At 43.4% G+C, this 15,514-nt stretch overlaps 1 protein-coding gene and 1 non-coding gene across 2 annotated transcripts in view; both read left to right on the plus strand.

Annotated features, from left to right (window-relative positions):
- PLEKHM3 (pleckstrin homology domain containing M3) overlaps window positions 1–15,514 on the plus strand; it is a 196,805-nt gene that overhangs the window by 146,033 nt on the left and 35,258 nt on the right. The gene's annotated exons all lie outside the window — the stretch shown is intronic.
- On the plus strand, window positions 3,121–3,227 carry LOC142425120 (U6 spliceosomal RNA). The gene has a single exon (XR_012779493.1). It is a non-coding gene; the product is annotated as a U6 spliceosomal RNA (small nuclear RNA).

The following is a 15,514-nucleotide window of genomic DNA, read 5'->3' on the forward strand; positions in this document are numbered from 1 at the left end:
CTCTCCTGCTGCCAGCTTTATGGGGGCTGGCATTATCAGACCCAAGCATGCCCATGGTGGAGCCATGCTCAGCTGTGGCAGTCATGCATCTAGTCCTCTGCCTACCTGGCCCTCCGCCAGTCTCTGGCATGATGTTCCCGAGCATACATAGGCCACAAGGATCTCCACCACTCTTGGGCCCAGACACAGTCGGCCCCAGAATCAATGCAGTGTCGATTGTTTATTTTCAGTTACCAGGGTCCAACCAGGACTGCGTCCAGGACTTCCTGACCAGGGCTTCTACCTTCGTTTTACACATATAATCAAAACCAGCATTTTCAGTCCCCTGAATGAGGATGAAATTCACTTCTGGAAGTGTCACAGATATGCGCAGCGTATGTGTGGGTGCACTCTGCTAGAACTCTTCACCGTCACGTCATTTCCACCTGTTACATGTGTGTGCACATTATTTATGTGGGTGTGCTGTTCACAAAAATATGGTAATAAGCATTTAGTAACTTATTTTCTAATCTTAAAAACCAGTAAGACTGATCACAACTAAATGATGCCACAGTTTGGCAGGAAGCACTTGTCGGGCCAGCCATCTTCTTGTCACGTAAAGAGACATGGACGGATGCACAGTAATAGCCACTTTTGACATACAGAAGGAGCAGACATATGCCACATGTTTAAAAGTGTGGGTCCTTGTTATTCGACACAATCAACAAGAGTGTCATCTGCCCCGGTGATAAACTACTTTCCAGACAGTTCCAAAATTGCCCACGATGGCCTCTCTGGCTGGCCACCGAGTCCGTCCTCCGTTGCCCTCCTGGTGGGAAGCTGGCTGGCGCACCCACGGGGGTTGTGTGTGTCCTCGGAGCTCAGGAGTCACTCATCCCCAGAGGGTCCCCTCGAGGATGTGTGGCTGGTTCTTGGCAGCTGCTTCTCCGCTCGCCCTCTTGCTCATGCCATGGGACCACAACCCGATCTTGGCAACGATTTGCCATTTTGTCTGGACAGCATTGCGATTAAATGTCTGGATCCAGAGTCCACAGTGGAAATATTCCAGAGATACTCATTTTTCCGCTTTTTCAATACTTAGCACTCAAAATGACCTAGAATTGGAATGGGATGAGAGCTATTCTTTTTTGACAAGTGATCGTTTATATCTGTGGGAGCCAGCAGAACAAAAGGGGACTGAAGTAAACAGTGGCCTGTAAAGGTGACATCTGAACCAGGTATGCAAGTGGGTGACTTAAGAGGAAATGTGTTGGAATAGGCTAGGACAGTGGTTCAGTCATTGCAGTCTCACGTGTGTGGGGGACCTGAGTTTGATTCCCAGTCAATGTACCTTATAGGCAGCCACCATCTGCCTGTCAGTGCAGGTTTGTGTCTGCGATGAGGTGGCCTAGCTTTCAGTGGAGCTCCCAAACTAAGGTGGTCCCTGAAGAAAGGTCTGGTGATTAACTTCTGAAACTCAGCCAGTGGAAACCCTACAAGCCCCAGTGGATTGATCTTCAACCCATCATGAGGATGGCATGGGGCTGGGGACCATTTCACTTCACTGAGCATGGAAGCAACACAAGTCAGCACAGCTGAGCAGAAAGAACCAGCCAATGGAATCCTTCAAGCCCAAGTTCAAACTCTAGCTTTGATGCATAGTAGCTCTTTGACCCTGAGCAAGCCCCTTAATCTTTGCTTGCCTTGATTTAATTATCTATATGTTGAGAATTATGATTACTATGAACAGTTGTAGTAGCAATTGGGAAAAAATGAAGAAAGCAAACCGTACAAGACTTCATGCATCATGCCAACAGTAATAGGTAATTGTCATGACCATAGCATTTCAGGGAACGATGAGTAAGCAGATATTGCAAGAGCCGGAGATGGGTGCATAGTAGATAAAGACCAGAGGCAAGTATTGAAAAGCAAGCGGTAAGGAAGGAACTATCTCTTACCTCCTTATATTAAATATGGCTATTGACCCTCTGCGTGTTTTATAAGGAACTCTAAGGAAATAAGCAAAGTTACCTTCCAAACCTGAGAAGCCCACAGGAGCTTTCTGATTAAACAGGTGGCCTTGGGTATAAGCATCAAGGGTGGTACCTTGATGAACAGGTGCCCTAAGAGGTAATCTGTAAGAACTCTTATGAACAGGTGATACACAGGTCATACAAATCCATAGAAAGAGGGCTTTCTCCTTTTTTCCCCCCACTATTTGCATTTAGATATTTCTAAAGTGATGCTTCATAGGGCTCCCGTTTTCCCCACTACAATGTAAACATGTATTATAAAAGTGGCAAGTCACTTTCCTCTGTAAAAACTCAAAAGATAAAGAATGATATTGTTTTAAAATTCTTCCCTTACCCTCCCCTTAACCCCATCCCATCCCTTTCCACAAAGGTAGCTACAATTGACTGAAACTAGTTTGTGTCCTTGCAGACATGTCTATGCCTATGGGAATGTTCCTATTTCATTTTCTTATACTTGGGGCAGGCTATATACTACTTTCCTCCAGCTCGCCCTTCCACCTGACAGTAGGTGTGGACACCTTGGCACCTCGGCACATTCAGTACAAATAGTTACACCTCATGCTACATGGTACAGATTTGCCTTAATTTTTAACCAGTGAAAGCATTTTTCTGTTGAGAACAATACTGCAGTAAATACTCTCCTATATTTCCTTGTACCTTGGTGTGATTTTATCTGTGGTGGAAGCTCATTAAAGCAAGCCTCTGATATGCATGCCTGCCTTGTAGTTCGATGGGTGTTTCCAAATTGCCTTCTTAAAACATGGAACCAATTTATACTTCCACTCACCATATCTTAATAGCACCTGCTTCCCTACACCCACATTCATTTTTATGTTAGCAGTTTGATTAATCTTTGAAAATCTAAACAATAAAAATAACTTGTTTTCCTCTGGGTTTTTTTTCATTGTAAGGTTGAACATCTTTTTTTATATATCTATTTCCACTGGCCATATGTAATTTTTGTGAGCTACCTATTTATTTCAAGACCCTAGTGGTGCAGTGGGTTAGACGCATTGAACTGCTAACCTCAAGGCCCGCAGTTTGAATCCAGCAGCCGCTTTAAGGGCAAAAGATTAGACTTTCTGTTCCAGTAAAGATTTACAGCTTCATGCTCGCTTCAGCAGCACATGTACTAAAAGTGGACCAATACAGAGAAGATTGGCATGGCCCCTGCACAAGGATCACATGCAAATCCGTGAAGCGTTCCTTATTAAAAGAAACCGAAAAATATCTACAGCCTCCGAAACCCAAAAGGGCAATTCTGTGTCCTAGTGGGTCATTATGAATCTTGATTGACTGGATAGTAGTGGGAGGTGGCAGACCTGTTTATTAAGCTGTGTTAGAACTCTAGTGTTAGTGTTGTTCTAGTTCATTTGAAAGAGCTAATAGTATATTAAATAAATGGACACTTTTCTCATGTAACTGAGAAATCTTTTCCCCAGTGTGTGTATGTGGGGTGTGTGGGTTTGTCATTTGACCCAGAAACTGGTATTTAATGTTGTACTAAATTCTTTATGATAGATATAAAGGTTTATCACTTTTATGGTTTATAAGATTATAAAATGTTTACCCACATTAATCTTTTCTCTTATACTATTTTATAGCTTTAAAAATACCTCTCTAGTTTCTTTTTACACTTATTTTTCAGGTTTAGACATGAGTTAGGGACCCAGCTTTATTTTTTTCGTCTTGTTAGTTCACCAGTTGCCCTGCATCATTTATTAGATCATCTATCTTCCCCTCCCTTTATTATTTATTTAAATGCTTCTATATATTTGAGTCTCTTTCCTGGCTCTACAGACGCCGAGGCACACAAATGCCACCGACGCAGCAGATAGATAATGGTCCTGAAAAACAGGCCGTGTGAAATCACACTCAGGGCAGTGTTACTGGTGGTTTACTACTTGTTGACACCCTGAGGCAAAGAATAAAAATTACCCGCACAGCCTTAGACATTGACATGCAAGCTAATAAAGAGCACCTATTTCAATTTACATGCAAGGTCTGTTTTCCCTCCCAACAGCGCCCCAGCGATTTATTAGATCCCAACCTTCCAGGCCGGGACTCCCTTTAGCTTCTCATTTATGCTCTTGCGTTGCTGCTCCCATCCAAGCTGTTAAGTAATAACAATGTTGAGCACTTATTTTGTCCATTTTCTCTCTAACGAGCTGCCTCCACATTAACTAATTAAATGCATTGATGAAAGGAAGGGGTTTGCAGAGGTCTCCGGGAAAACTGATATCTGGTTGCACACCTGTGAGAGGACGATTCCTAAAGAGCTTTACCTCCCTCTTTGAAGAGCACTCAGCAAGCTGGGGAATAAAAAGCTGGCGGCATTATGTCACTTCTGTGGACATTTTCCTAGGACATCTTCTAATTGGTCTAGCCATGCTCACCTTTTATCTGTCTCCCCGGATATCTCCTTTCTTTATTCCTGGGATATTCAGCAAGTCTCTTTTGATGTTTTCCTCCCTTTAGTTAATCACAAAATCAGAGACTCTTCCCACCAAAAGGGATTTTTAGCAGCCAGCTGGTTGAGAAGCACTTGGTACAAGCACTGAATTTCATAGATGAGGAAACCCAGGCTTGCAGAAGTCAAGTGACTCAGAGAAGGTCAGAGAACTTACCAGAGACTCAATTGGGAATAGAAATCAAGTTGTCTGGCTCTTGTTTCAGATCTGGATCGGCTTTATCCTTCCTTCTCCCTTTGTGAAACATCTGTATTGTCTTTCTCTATCTGTTAAGCACGTGGGGGGCTTTTGTTCGCAGCTTTCCCACTATTTCCCCTCTCTCCTTAGCATGTATGTCTCTCCCAATGCTGAGTGGTTTGTTCCTCCTTTACGCCATCAGATACTGTGGCTGACTCTCTAGTTCTCCAGCCCCTTCACTGTGGCCTCCTCTGTTGTTGCCTGTTAGGGTTCCTCACTCTAGCCTCTACTTGGGGCCTCTTGGAGGAACCGTTTTTCTTCCACCTACAGCACACAAGGAGTTGCTTTGGTCTTGGCTTCTTCCCACCTGTGGCTGTTTTTTCCCTGAAGTAGAGCTACTTCCCTATGTTTGGTAAATATCATAGGGTTGAAGTTGCTGTTTAGTCTCGTGTGCCACATTTTGTCTTGCTATATTTTATGAAGTTCCTTGTCGTTTGGCCAACCATGTGGCTCCATTAGAGATCACCGTCCATGTCTACAAGAGCGTACAAGATGGGGCTCAAGAGAATTTTGCACAAGGACAATATATTGGACAACACATAAATATTTCTAGAAGCTAAAGATGGGTCCAGAGAAAATCAAAGCTGGATCAATGTGGACTGCGTGCCCTGCTTCCTTGAAGGGACTGGGGCCGTCACAGAAGTCCTCCATTTCTTCCTGCAATGCCAGGAGGCGTTGGGTGAACTCAGAATTTCTGGCAGGACCAAGCCGTTGGTGCTATGCTCTGATACCAGACGCCCCAGGAAGGCTTCTCCCCAGAGTCTGCAGGAGGCTTAAGATGGGGAGTGAGGATCCATCACTAAGCAGCTGGGTGTTCTCTGGCCGCTCACAGCACCTCGCTGGGTCTCAGTTTTCTCATGTGTTAAATAAGGACGCCAAGGGAAGAAGCCTTGTTAGGGTCTCTCCGAAGTGACCCTTCAGTGAGCCAGTGGCGCCATACTCCCTGCCGACGCGTCCCTTCCGACTCACAGCGACCCTCTAGGACTGAGTGGAGCTGCCCCCTGTGAGTTTCTGAGACCGTTACTTTGTAGTGGAGTAGAAACCCTCTCCCTCCCACTCCAAGTGGCTGGGAGTTTCAAACTCCTGACCTTTCAGTTAGCAGCCCAACCAATGATATCATGACGAGGGCAAAGATGAATAATAAAGACCTAAACCAGATTTATTTAACTCAACAGGGAAGTAAGATTTGGCTACTCACAGCATGGAGTTTTTCTGAAACTGTCATAATTTATTTCTTATCTATTTCCCAATAAGTTGTTAATTGCGTGTGTGTGTATACCATGGGGCTCAGTGTCTGTGGCTCCGTCATTGTCATTTCTTTTGGCACAGATGTAGCTGAAGTTCCTGGGAATCGAGGCTTGACGAGACTGCCCTCCTTAGAGCACTTTTTAGGCAGCCTTCCCCATTTATTTTTCTGAATCAGATATGTGTGCTCTGCAGTATGTTTTGAGATTCTAACCATCGAGGACAATTGGAGTAGAAATGCTTCTTTCTTTTGTTCCCTAAGACTTCTTTTCTAGCAGGAAGCAAAAAGTAATTTGAAAGGAATGACGGACACTCACAAATCTACCCAATTACATTAGCCCAGATTAAGTTGTCCCATGGTTTCCAAAATCGAAGTCAAAATTGTCACCTTTGGAAGAGAATCAGATAAGAGCTAATTGGTGGTATTTATCATCTACCCTCAGTGAGGTACTTGATTAGCCAAAACACTGAGTCTTGTCAGAGCAGTCCCATAATGAGTTGGGAAAGAGCAGCTAATTAGAGAAGAGGCAGTTTTCTGTTTACTTACAAACATCCCAGCATTGAGTCATGATAAGGAACTCAGCAGTTAATTATGGGGAAATGGATTTGGAATTGCTAAGATCCCCATGCTTCTGGAGGGTCATTTCCTCACACCCCCACCCCATGTGTGAAAGAGCTATGACTGAGAGAAATAAAATTAGATGTGGGTGTAGAATATTTGTACCACATATTAGAGCTTTCCAGCCGGAATAAACCCTGCCACTGGCTGCTCTCAGTTTCCCAGGGACTCATCTGGCCAAAGGCATTCGCACATCAGATCTTCCCTCTACCCACCTGGCAATGCTGGGGGATGGTGCTTGGAGTGAAACGGTGAGTACAACCTCTCTTAGTCCTGGGCCAAGCAAACACAAAATGTAGATCAGGGGTCCTCAAACTTTTTAAACAGGGCGCCAGTTCATTGTCCATCAGACCGTTGGAGGGCTGGACTATAGTTTTTTATAAAAAGCTATGAACAAATTCCTATGCACACTGCACATATCTTATTTTGAAGTTAGAAAACAAAATGGGGCAAAGCAAAAATGCCCAGCGGGTCATATAAATGTCCTCAGCGGGCCTCATGTGGTCCGCGGGCCGTAGTTTGAAGACCGCTGATTGTAGATTATATTCAAGATCATTTCGCAACAGGTGACAATTTCTGTTCTCCCATCCTGTGTCAGTGAGTGACAGGTGGCTTTGTTCAAAGTGAATTGCGTCTTTGGGTTAAACATCTGGAGGAGGGGCCATTTGTCAAGGGCAGCAGCCGTCTTCATCAAAGTATTCCCAACCGTTGTCCAGAACCCACATGTTGCACAATGGCTGAAGAATGTTTGCATTGAAATGGCAGGTAAATGGACCAATCAGATGGAAGGAATTGATCATCAGAGGAATTTCTGTCTGCGAAAGAGGCCTCTCTCTTTTCCTTCTCCAAGTCAGTGGTGTCTGTCTGTCTCCCCCTGAAGAGTTTGCATTGTGTCAGGGTGCTGAGGGCGAGTGAAGGTAGCGGACGTGAAAGCATCAGTTCTGGTGTCCTTCTCCCAATCCCACAGATCTCTCTTGGCTGCAGACCTTGAACATGACACTGCAATTTCCTGGTGCCACACATGAGTAATAAGCAGCTGTTTCTGAACTTGTGGTTTGGAGAAGGCAGCACTGGGTTATTTTTTAACTTAATTGTAATTTTTGATTGGTCTGCAAGAAAGTAAATCAAATACAGTGTGTTGTCTTAGTTTGCAAGAAAGCCATAGGCCTCAAATTCCTGTCCCGGCCATCTTGACCAGAAGAGAAGGGCGGGGAATGTACATCTCCCGAAGCTGGAAGTATGACAGGCAGCTCCCCTGGGCCCTGGGCCTCCTGCACAAAGAAGGGCAACATATTCAATAGACTGGTCAGCTGGCTGGACCAGGGCAAGTGACACTGACAATCCCTCAAGTTCTAGAAGGAACTAAGGATTTGTGGAGAGATCGCAAAAGTGGAAAACAGCAACACCTGGAAAAAGATGTCCTACTGCCCATAAAATGACACATCGCGTTAAGTGACATACAAAAGGCTGCTTTCTTTATCCAGGCAGTAGGGCACCTCGGGAATCGTCAAGCAGTCACACGCTTTCCAGATAACTAAATCAGAATAAGACTCCATAGTACAGTTCATCAAATGTCACCGGAAAAAAGCATTAAACTCCCTCTCCCTGTTTCAGACATCTGCCTTCTCTCAGGGAGATAGCATCATTTGGTACATGGAAGAGGTGAAGGAGGCTGAGTGCTGCAGGAGAGCGAGGAGATGGGGGAAGAGCTACATATGTTTTCTGCTAATTACTTTGTCCGGGTTTTGTTCACGTCGACGTGCACTTCGAGGGAATAAATGGACGGAGAGGCCAAGCCGCATCTATTACACCATCGCTCATAACACAGCCACATGACTCCCTGGGTACTGAGAGCCGCCAGCCTTGCAGTGCTGAAGATGAAGCAGCATTCTGACATTTCGATTGTTACAATGCTCTCTTAACCTGTGACTGACTTAATTACAAGTAGAAAAGGAGTAAGACAGACAATTTCCAGGCATTGCTAGGTGTTATTTTACATAGGCGATCCTCACCATGGTTGAAGTGTGTTAAATATCTTCCCCCAGCCTGCAGCCCTTGGCTAAAGAAACGATTCTGTGCACGCCTGGTTTTCTTGGTTAAGTAATATCGCGAGAACTGGAGCTGGCTGTGTTACAGTACCTTCTACCAAGCCTGTCTAAACGAAAGAAATGAACTTCATGTCTGCTTTTCTTCCCCCTGCTATAAATCTTAAGTGTTTGAAAGGAGGAATGAATCTAAATCTTAGAAAATGTCTGTTTAGTTTAAGATAAGCTAGTCATAAGCTACTATTTACTCTTCAAGGAGACCTGGTGACACAGCAGTTCTCAGCTACTAACCTCTCAAGATTGGTGGTTCAAACCCACCCAGCCACGCTGCAGCAGAAAGCCCCCATGGTCTGCCTCCCCAAAGAGTACAGCCACAAAGACCCTATGAGGTCATTGGCAGGTCTGCTCTGTTGGACACAAATGCTCTGCTTCCTTGCTCTAAGGCATATGCTTCTCGGTGTTTACAGGATAGCAAATCTGAGCCTCCCCGCAGCATTGCAAGGTAGATGTTCTCTTAATCTTCGGTGGAGGAAACAACTTGGAGAGGGAGCGGCGAAGAGACTTGCCCAGTCATGATGAAACCGCTCACTGAGAAGCCCGGTAGCTGGGTTCTGTGTCCAGTGCGGCTGGTGGCCGTTTTCAAAGACAAGGTTTCAATCTGCCAAATCTCTCTGACTGCCCCTGACATTTTCTAAGTATAAAGTTTTCCTTTCCATGATGTTAAAATAAACATACAACTCTATAATGAACTTCTAGGCTATCACCTCACTTTGATGTAAGATAAACTTCGAAACAGCTTGAGACCTTTGGAACATGACCATGAGCCTAAGCTGACAAAGAGGGGAGCACTGACGGACAACTGAGAAAGACACACGGAGGGCCTGGTGGGGAGTAGTCCTACAACAGCTGAGCTGACAACGAGGTCCTTGTGCTCTTGGTGTTTCTCTCGGGATCTCACAGCACAGCGACACTAAGTTTGTGACCCAGCCCAACATACGGCTGCTGACAATCCAAGGAAAAAGAGGAAAAGCATCGCTGGTCAATTGACAAGAATTTAGAGGCCTAGAAGAGAGAGGGTATTTAAGACGTTTGGCAAACTTTCTCTTTGCCCTCAGGCAAGTTACAGTCTTTTAGGCTGCTCCATATAAGATGGCTATTTTTATAAGTGAAAATGACTAAATGTTACCCGTTTTATCTGTCCAATGTATAATTGGAGAGGATAAACAGTCGTGTGTTAAACAATAGCAAAGAATGTGAGACAGCATCAAGCTCTGTATTATAGGATGTACAGGTTACAATGACTAGGGAGAAACTCACGAGGTTAGTGACAGCTGAGGAAGCCAAAGATACCTGTCATGACAGTAGATCTGAGCCATGAGACCTAAGAGAGATCTAAGAGAGAGCAATAGTGGTGAGATCACAGAGAGGGGAAGTGACCTGGGTAAAGGCAAGGGGACAAGAATAAGCATCTCTATGCAGGACAATGCTTGTGCACAGCGGAAGTTAAGTGTACTGAGGATGGGAGAACAAAATGGGAGAGGAAGTCTACAGTCCATTTCCGAAGACACTTGCACATTAAGCAAAATGTAAGTTCCAGTTCTGGCCAGTTCTCTCTGGTATCTAGTATCTGAGACATAGTAACCCAATGGAATTTCATTGAATGAATTGAATGAAGAATTCGTGTTAGTGATAAAATAAGGGATTTATTGAAGGTTTGAGGGAAGGGATGAAAGTGATATCTAACACTCATTAACATGTATGCAGGGTGGGCCAAAGAAAAAAAGACTGGCACAGGAAATAAAAGTAGATTATTTTAGTATTCTAGAGAGTGGTGGCGAGAACATGTGGAAAAAAGAGATTTAAAAGAGAATCAACATGAACCCTGAAAACAGTAAGTGAATGGAATGAAGGAAGCCAGTCACAAAAGACTGCACGTCTTCTATTAATAGGAAATGTCCATCACAGGTAATTCAATAAAGACAAAAAGCAGACTAATGGTGACATAGCCCTGAAGGATTAAGTGGGGGATGAGATGTAACTGGTAAGATCTAATGAAACAAAGATATGCTTCATGTTCCTAATAAGAATGAACTCTAAATCGGGATAAATAATACATCACTGGCAATATAAATCTGATCATGTATTTTAAGAGCCTTCAAAATGTGCACACCCCTCATTTAGGTAGAGAAAGAATCTGTACACACATGCCAATCTAGTCTTTTCCATCCTAGACAAGCTTTTGTGCCCCTTACAGTCTTCTCATCCTCACCCCTCAAACAATCTACCCCCGACTTCATTTTCTGTGTTCTGGCGGTTTTCCTCTGAATGCATTATAGGGTGTTTATGCCTCTCGTTATATGTGGCTTTAAACTTAATTGTTTAGGGAAGAGAGAAATCAGAAAAAGGCAGCTCAGTTGAAGCATTGTTACCACAATTTAGAAATAACTATGACACATTGGAAAGTGTTTACTGGTGGTTGGGTATATGATTGGGTAGTGGTCATTTCTTAGAAAGTATGTAGTATGTGTTGGTATTAGGAGCATGCCTTTGCTGAGGTTTATGGATGCTAACAGTTCCTGAGAGACCATAAAAAGAAGGTCTCAAAAGTTAAAGGAGATAGAGGAAAGAACTAGGAGGTAAAGGGCATTTATAGAGGTCTAAATAAAGGCATGTGCATATGTAAACATATTCATATGTGATAATGGAGAAATAGATCTATGTGCATATGTGTATAGGTTTAGTATTAAGGTAGCAGATGGACATTGGGCCTCCACTCAAGTACTCCCTCAATGCAAGAATACTTTGTCCAATTAAACCGACATTCCGTGATGCTCACCTTCCCAACACGATCGCTGAAGACAAAGGAGGTGCATAAGCAAATGTGGTGAAGAAAGCTGGTGGAGCCCGGCTATGAAAAGATATAGCCTCTAGGGCAGGGGTCCTCAAACTACGGCCTGTGGGCCACAGGCAGCCCACTGAGGACATTTATCCGGCCCACCGGGTGGTTTTGCCCATTTTGGTTTTTTTATTTCAAAATAGGATATGTGCAGTGTGCATAGGAATTTGTTCATAGTTGTTGTTTTTAACTATAGTCCGGCCCTCCAACGGTCAGAGGGACAGTGAACTGGCCCCCTGTTTAAAAAGTTTGAGGACCCCTGGTAGGGTGTTAAAGGTTTGAAGGTAAACAAGCGGCCATCTAGCTCAGAAGCAACCAAGCCCACATGGAAGAAGCACACCAGCTTGCATAATCACGAGGTGCTGAAGGGATCAGTTATCAAGCATCAAAGAACAAAAAATCATATCATGTGTGCTCACCTTCCCGATACAATCACTGGAGACAAATGTGTGCATAAACAAATGTGGTAAAGAAAGCTGATAGTGCCCGGCTATCAAAAGATATAGCGTTTAGGGCCTTAAAGACTTGAAGGTAAACAAGCAATCATCTAGCTGAGAAGCAGCCAGGCCGACATGGAAGAAGCACACCAGCCTGCGTGATCACAAGGTGCCAAAGGGATCAGTTATCAAGCATCAAAGAACAAAAAATCATATCGTGTGTGCTCACCTTCCCAGTACAATCACTGAAGACAAATGGGTGCATAAACAAATGTGGTGAAGAAAGCTGGTGGTGCCCGGCTATCAAAAGATATAGCGTCTGGGGTCTTAAAGGCTTGAAGGCAAACAAGCGACCATCTAGCTCAGAAGCAACAAAGCCCACATGGAAGAAGCACTCCAGCCTGTGTGACCACATGGTGTCGAAGGGATCAGGTATCAGGCATCAAAGAACAAAAAAATCAAATCAATGTGAATGAGGGGGAGTGCAGATTGGGGACCCAAGACCCACCTGTAAGCAACTGGACACCTCCTTGTGGAGGGGTCTCGGGGAGGAGATTAAGCCCGTCAGGGTGCAGTGTAGTAACGATGAAACATACAACTTTCCTCTAGTTCCTAAATGCTTCCTCTCCTGCCCCCACTATCATGATCCCAATTCCACCTTGCAAGTCTGGCTAGACCAGAGGATGTACACGGGTACAGATAGGAACTGGAAACACAGGGAATCCAGGACCAGTGCTGAGAGTGGTGATACTGGGAGGGTGGAAGGAGGGTGGGGTGGAAAGGATCTACATATAACCTCCTCCCTAGGGCATGGACAACAGAAAAGTGGGTGAAGGGAGATGTGTCATATCTTACAGTGTAAGATATGACAAAATAACAATAATAATTTCTAAATTATCAAGGATTCATGAGGGAGCAGGGAGGGAGGGGGAAAATGAGCTGATACCAAAGACTCAAGCTGAAAGCAAACGTTTTGAGAATGATGGCAATAAATGTACAAATGTGCTTGACACAATGGATGGATTATGATAAGAGTTGTACAAGCCCCAATAAAATGATTTAAGACAAAAAAAGGAGGTCTCTCTATGACTCCCTAAAGGCAGGAAAAGAGAGCACATTAACGAATGGCGGGAGACATGTCTGCTGGGCACAAGATGATCTCACCCACCTTCTTAAGGAAAACAGCAACAACACTCAAATACACAACTTTACTCTTACCAAACAGGAAACCTGATTTTTCTCTTTGGTTTTTGTATTTTAATACTAAAAAACACACATTAATTGGAGAGGGGAGGACATAAAAGTATACACAATGAAAGGCTTACTTCTCAAACTTGTTCCCCTCCCTAACAGTAATCACTGTTGTGTACATTTTTAAATATCATGGAATTCTTCTCTGATGTTTTTAAACATGAAATTCAAAATTCCAAAATGAGCTCAGTTTTGTTTTTGTTTTCTATTAGTGTAATTTTTAATTGTGGCAAAAATATTCACAACAGAACATTCTCCAATTAACAACTTCAACGTGTATAATTCAGTGTCATTGATTATACTCTTTATGTTGTGCAGCAATTATTGATATCTTTACCAAATTATCCCACCACCATTAACATAAGCTCAGTGCCTCCTAAACAAAAATTCTTCCTCCTTAACCAATGTCAACACTGGTTTCTTTTTAAGTAGTTTTTTAATATAAAATTCACATGTCACCCACTTCCATAATTAAGTCTCTTTTTAAAAAGAGTTGTATATGAATCATCAAAATCAGTTCTAGTGCTCTTCCCCCATTCCTGCATTCATTGCTTGGCTCCCCAATTTCCCCAACCCACCCCTCCTCAATAAACCATTGCATCAATTGTTATCACCATCCATTCCTCTGTACATCATAAACTGGGAAACTTAACAGAAACAAAAAAACAGAAAGAAGAAAAAATTAATATAAATATAAAGAGTAAGAAAGAAAAGAACACCAGCAATATTTTAAAAGTCAGAAGAAATTTATGTCATGGAACAAGGGAGGACTATTTTTTAAGTCATTGGGGGCTCTTACATCTCATAACTTTCCATGCATCAGTTGTACCAAGCATACATGTACATATGTTGCCATCATCATCTCCAAAACATTTTATAGAGTCTTTGGTATCAGCTCCCCTTTAACCCCCTCCCTCCCCTTCCCCCCCTCGTGAAACCTTGATCAATTTTATATTGTTATTAGTTCATATCTTACACTGTCCATTGTCTCCCTTCATCCACATTTCTGTCATTCATCCCCTTCGGCGGAGGTGGGGGTGGGACTGGGATCAGCTGTACATCTAATCTCATGATGGGTCCCCCTTTCTCACCCTTCCCCCTCCCTGGCCATCCCCCTACGCCCATGAAATTGCTACTTCCACTGCTGTTCCTGAGGGGTTTACCTTTCCTGAATTCCACGTGTTGCGAGCTCTTACCTGTACCAATGTGAATTCTCCAGTCTAGCCCGGTTCGTAAGGTAGAACTGGGTCATGGTAGTTGGGGTAGGGGGGAGTATTCAGGAACTAGAAGAATGCTATACTGCACCTTGGTTGAATCATCCCTTCCTTACAATCCTTCTTTGGGGGAGTATCCAATTGTCTACAGATGAGCTTGGGGTCTCCACTCCAACCTCCTTCATTCACTTCAATGTAGTTGTTTGTTTCGGATCATTTGATACCTGATAAGGGAGGAATTTTTAAGCCTAGAATAAATGTAGGTTGGGTCAAGAGAAAGGTCAGCTGATCGAGTACCATATTATACCGTAATTGATCCATCAAGAGTTTATAATTTCTGTCTGATAGTAAAACTGTTTTAGTCCCTGGCCTGTGACCAGAGGGGATCTGCCAGAGGCTTAATCTCACTAGAACTCTGCAGATGGAGTTTGGGCTTCGACTGCCTTCCTGGCCTTCTACAAATTGAATGTTCACAATGTAAGCTGTGATACTTTTCCCCTCATTACATTTGGATTCTTTATCATCACCTCTGGACCACACAGGCTTGTGTGCTTCTCCCATGTGGACTTAATTGATGCCTCACTTAAATGGCTGCTTGTTTGAATACAAGCCTTTAAAACCTCAGACACTTTCCAATTGAAACCATCTGCTTTCTTCACCGCCTTGTACTATAGGACCCTTATCTTCATTGATCATTTCATGCAGGCGAATGAGTATCAAGCAGGGCCATGTTATAGGAACTAATTGTCTGGGGATTTATTGGGGCTAGAATTAAGTGGGAGCCCAGAATCCATCTGCTTGTCCATGAATTATGATCAACTATGGTTTACTTTAGTGGTCATATTATAACAAAAACAAAAGCAACAATCAACAAGAACAACAACAACAAAAAATCAAATCCCCCCCCCCCCCAAAAAAAAAGAAAGAAAGAAAAACATTGTCGATCATCCCTCTGGAGTATAATGTGATTTCATTGATAACAATCATTCATCTAATGGCATAGAATTTAAGGTGCTCTTGATGTGAGGAGTTTATGCGAATATAGGCCAACTACAAGCTGTAATTCATTATTTGATTCTTTGCACAG

This window comes from Tenrec ecaudatus, chromosome 13 (assembly GCF_050624435.1).
Source record: "Tenrec ecaudatus isolate mTenEca1 chromosome 13, mTenEca1.hap1, whole genome shotgun sequence".
Classification (NCBI taxonomy): domain Eukaryota; kingdom Metazoa; phylum Chordata; class Mammalia; order Afrosoricida; family Tenrecidae; genus Tenrec; species Tenrec ecaudatus.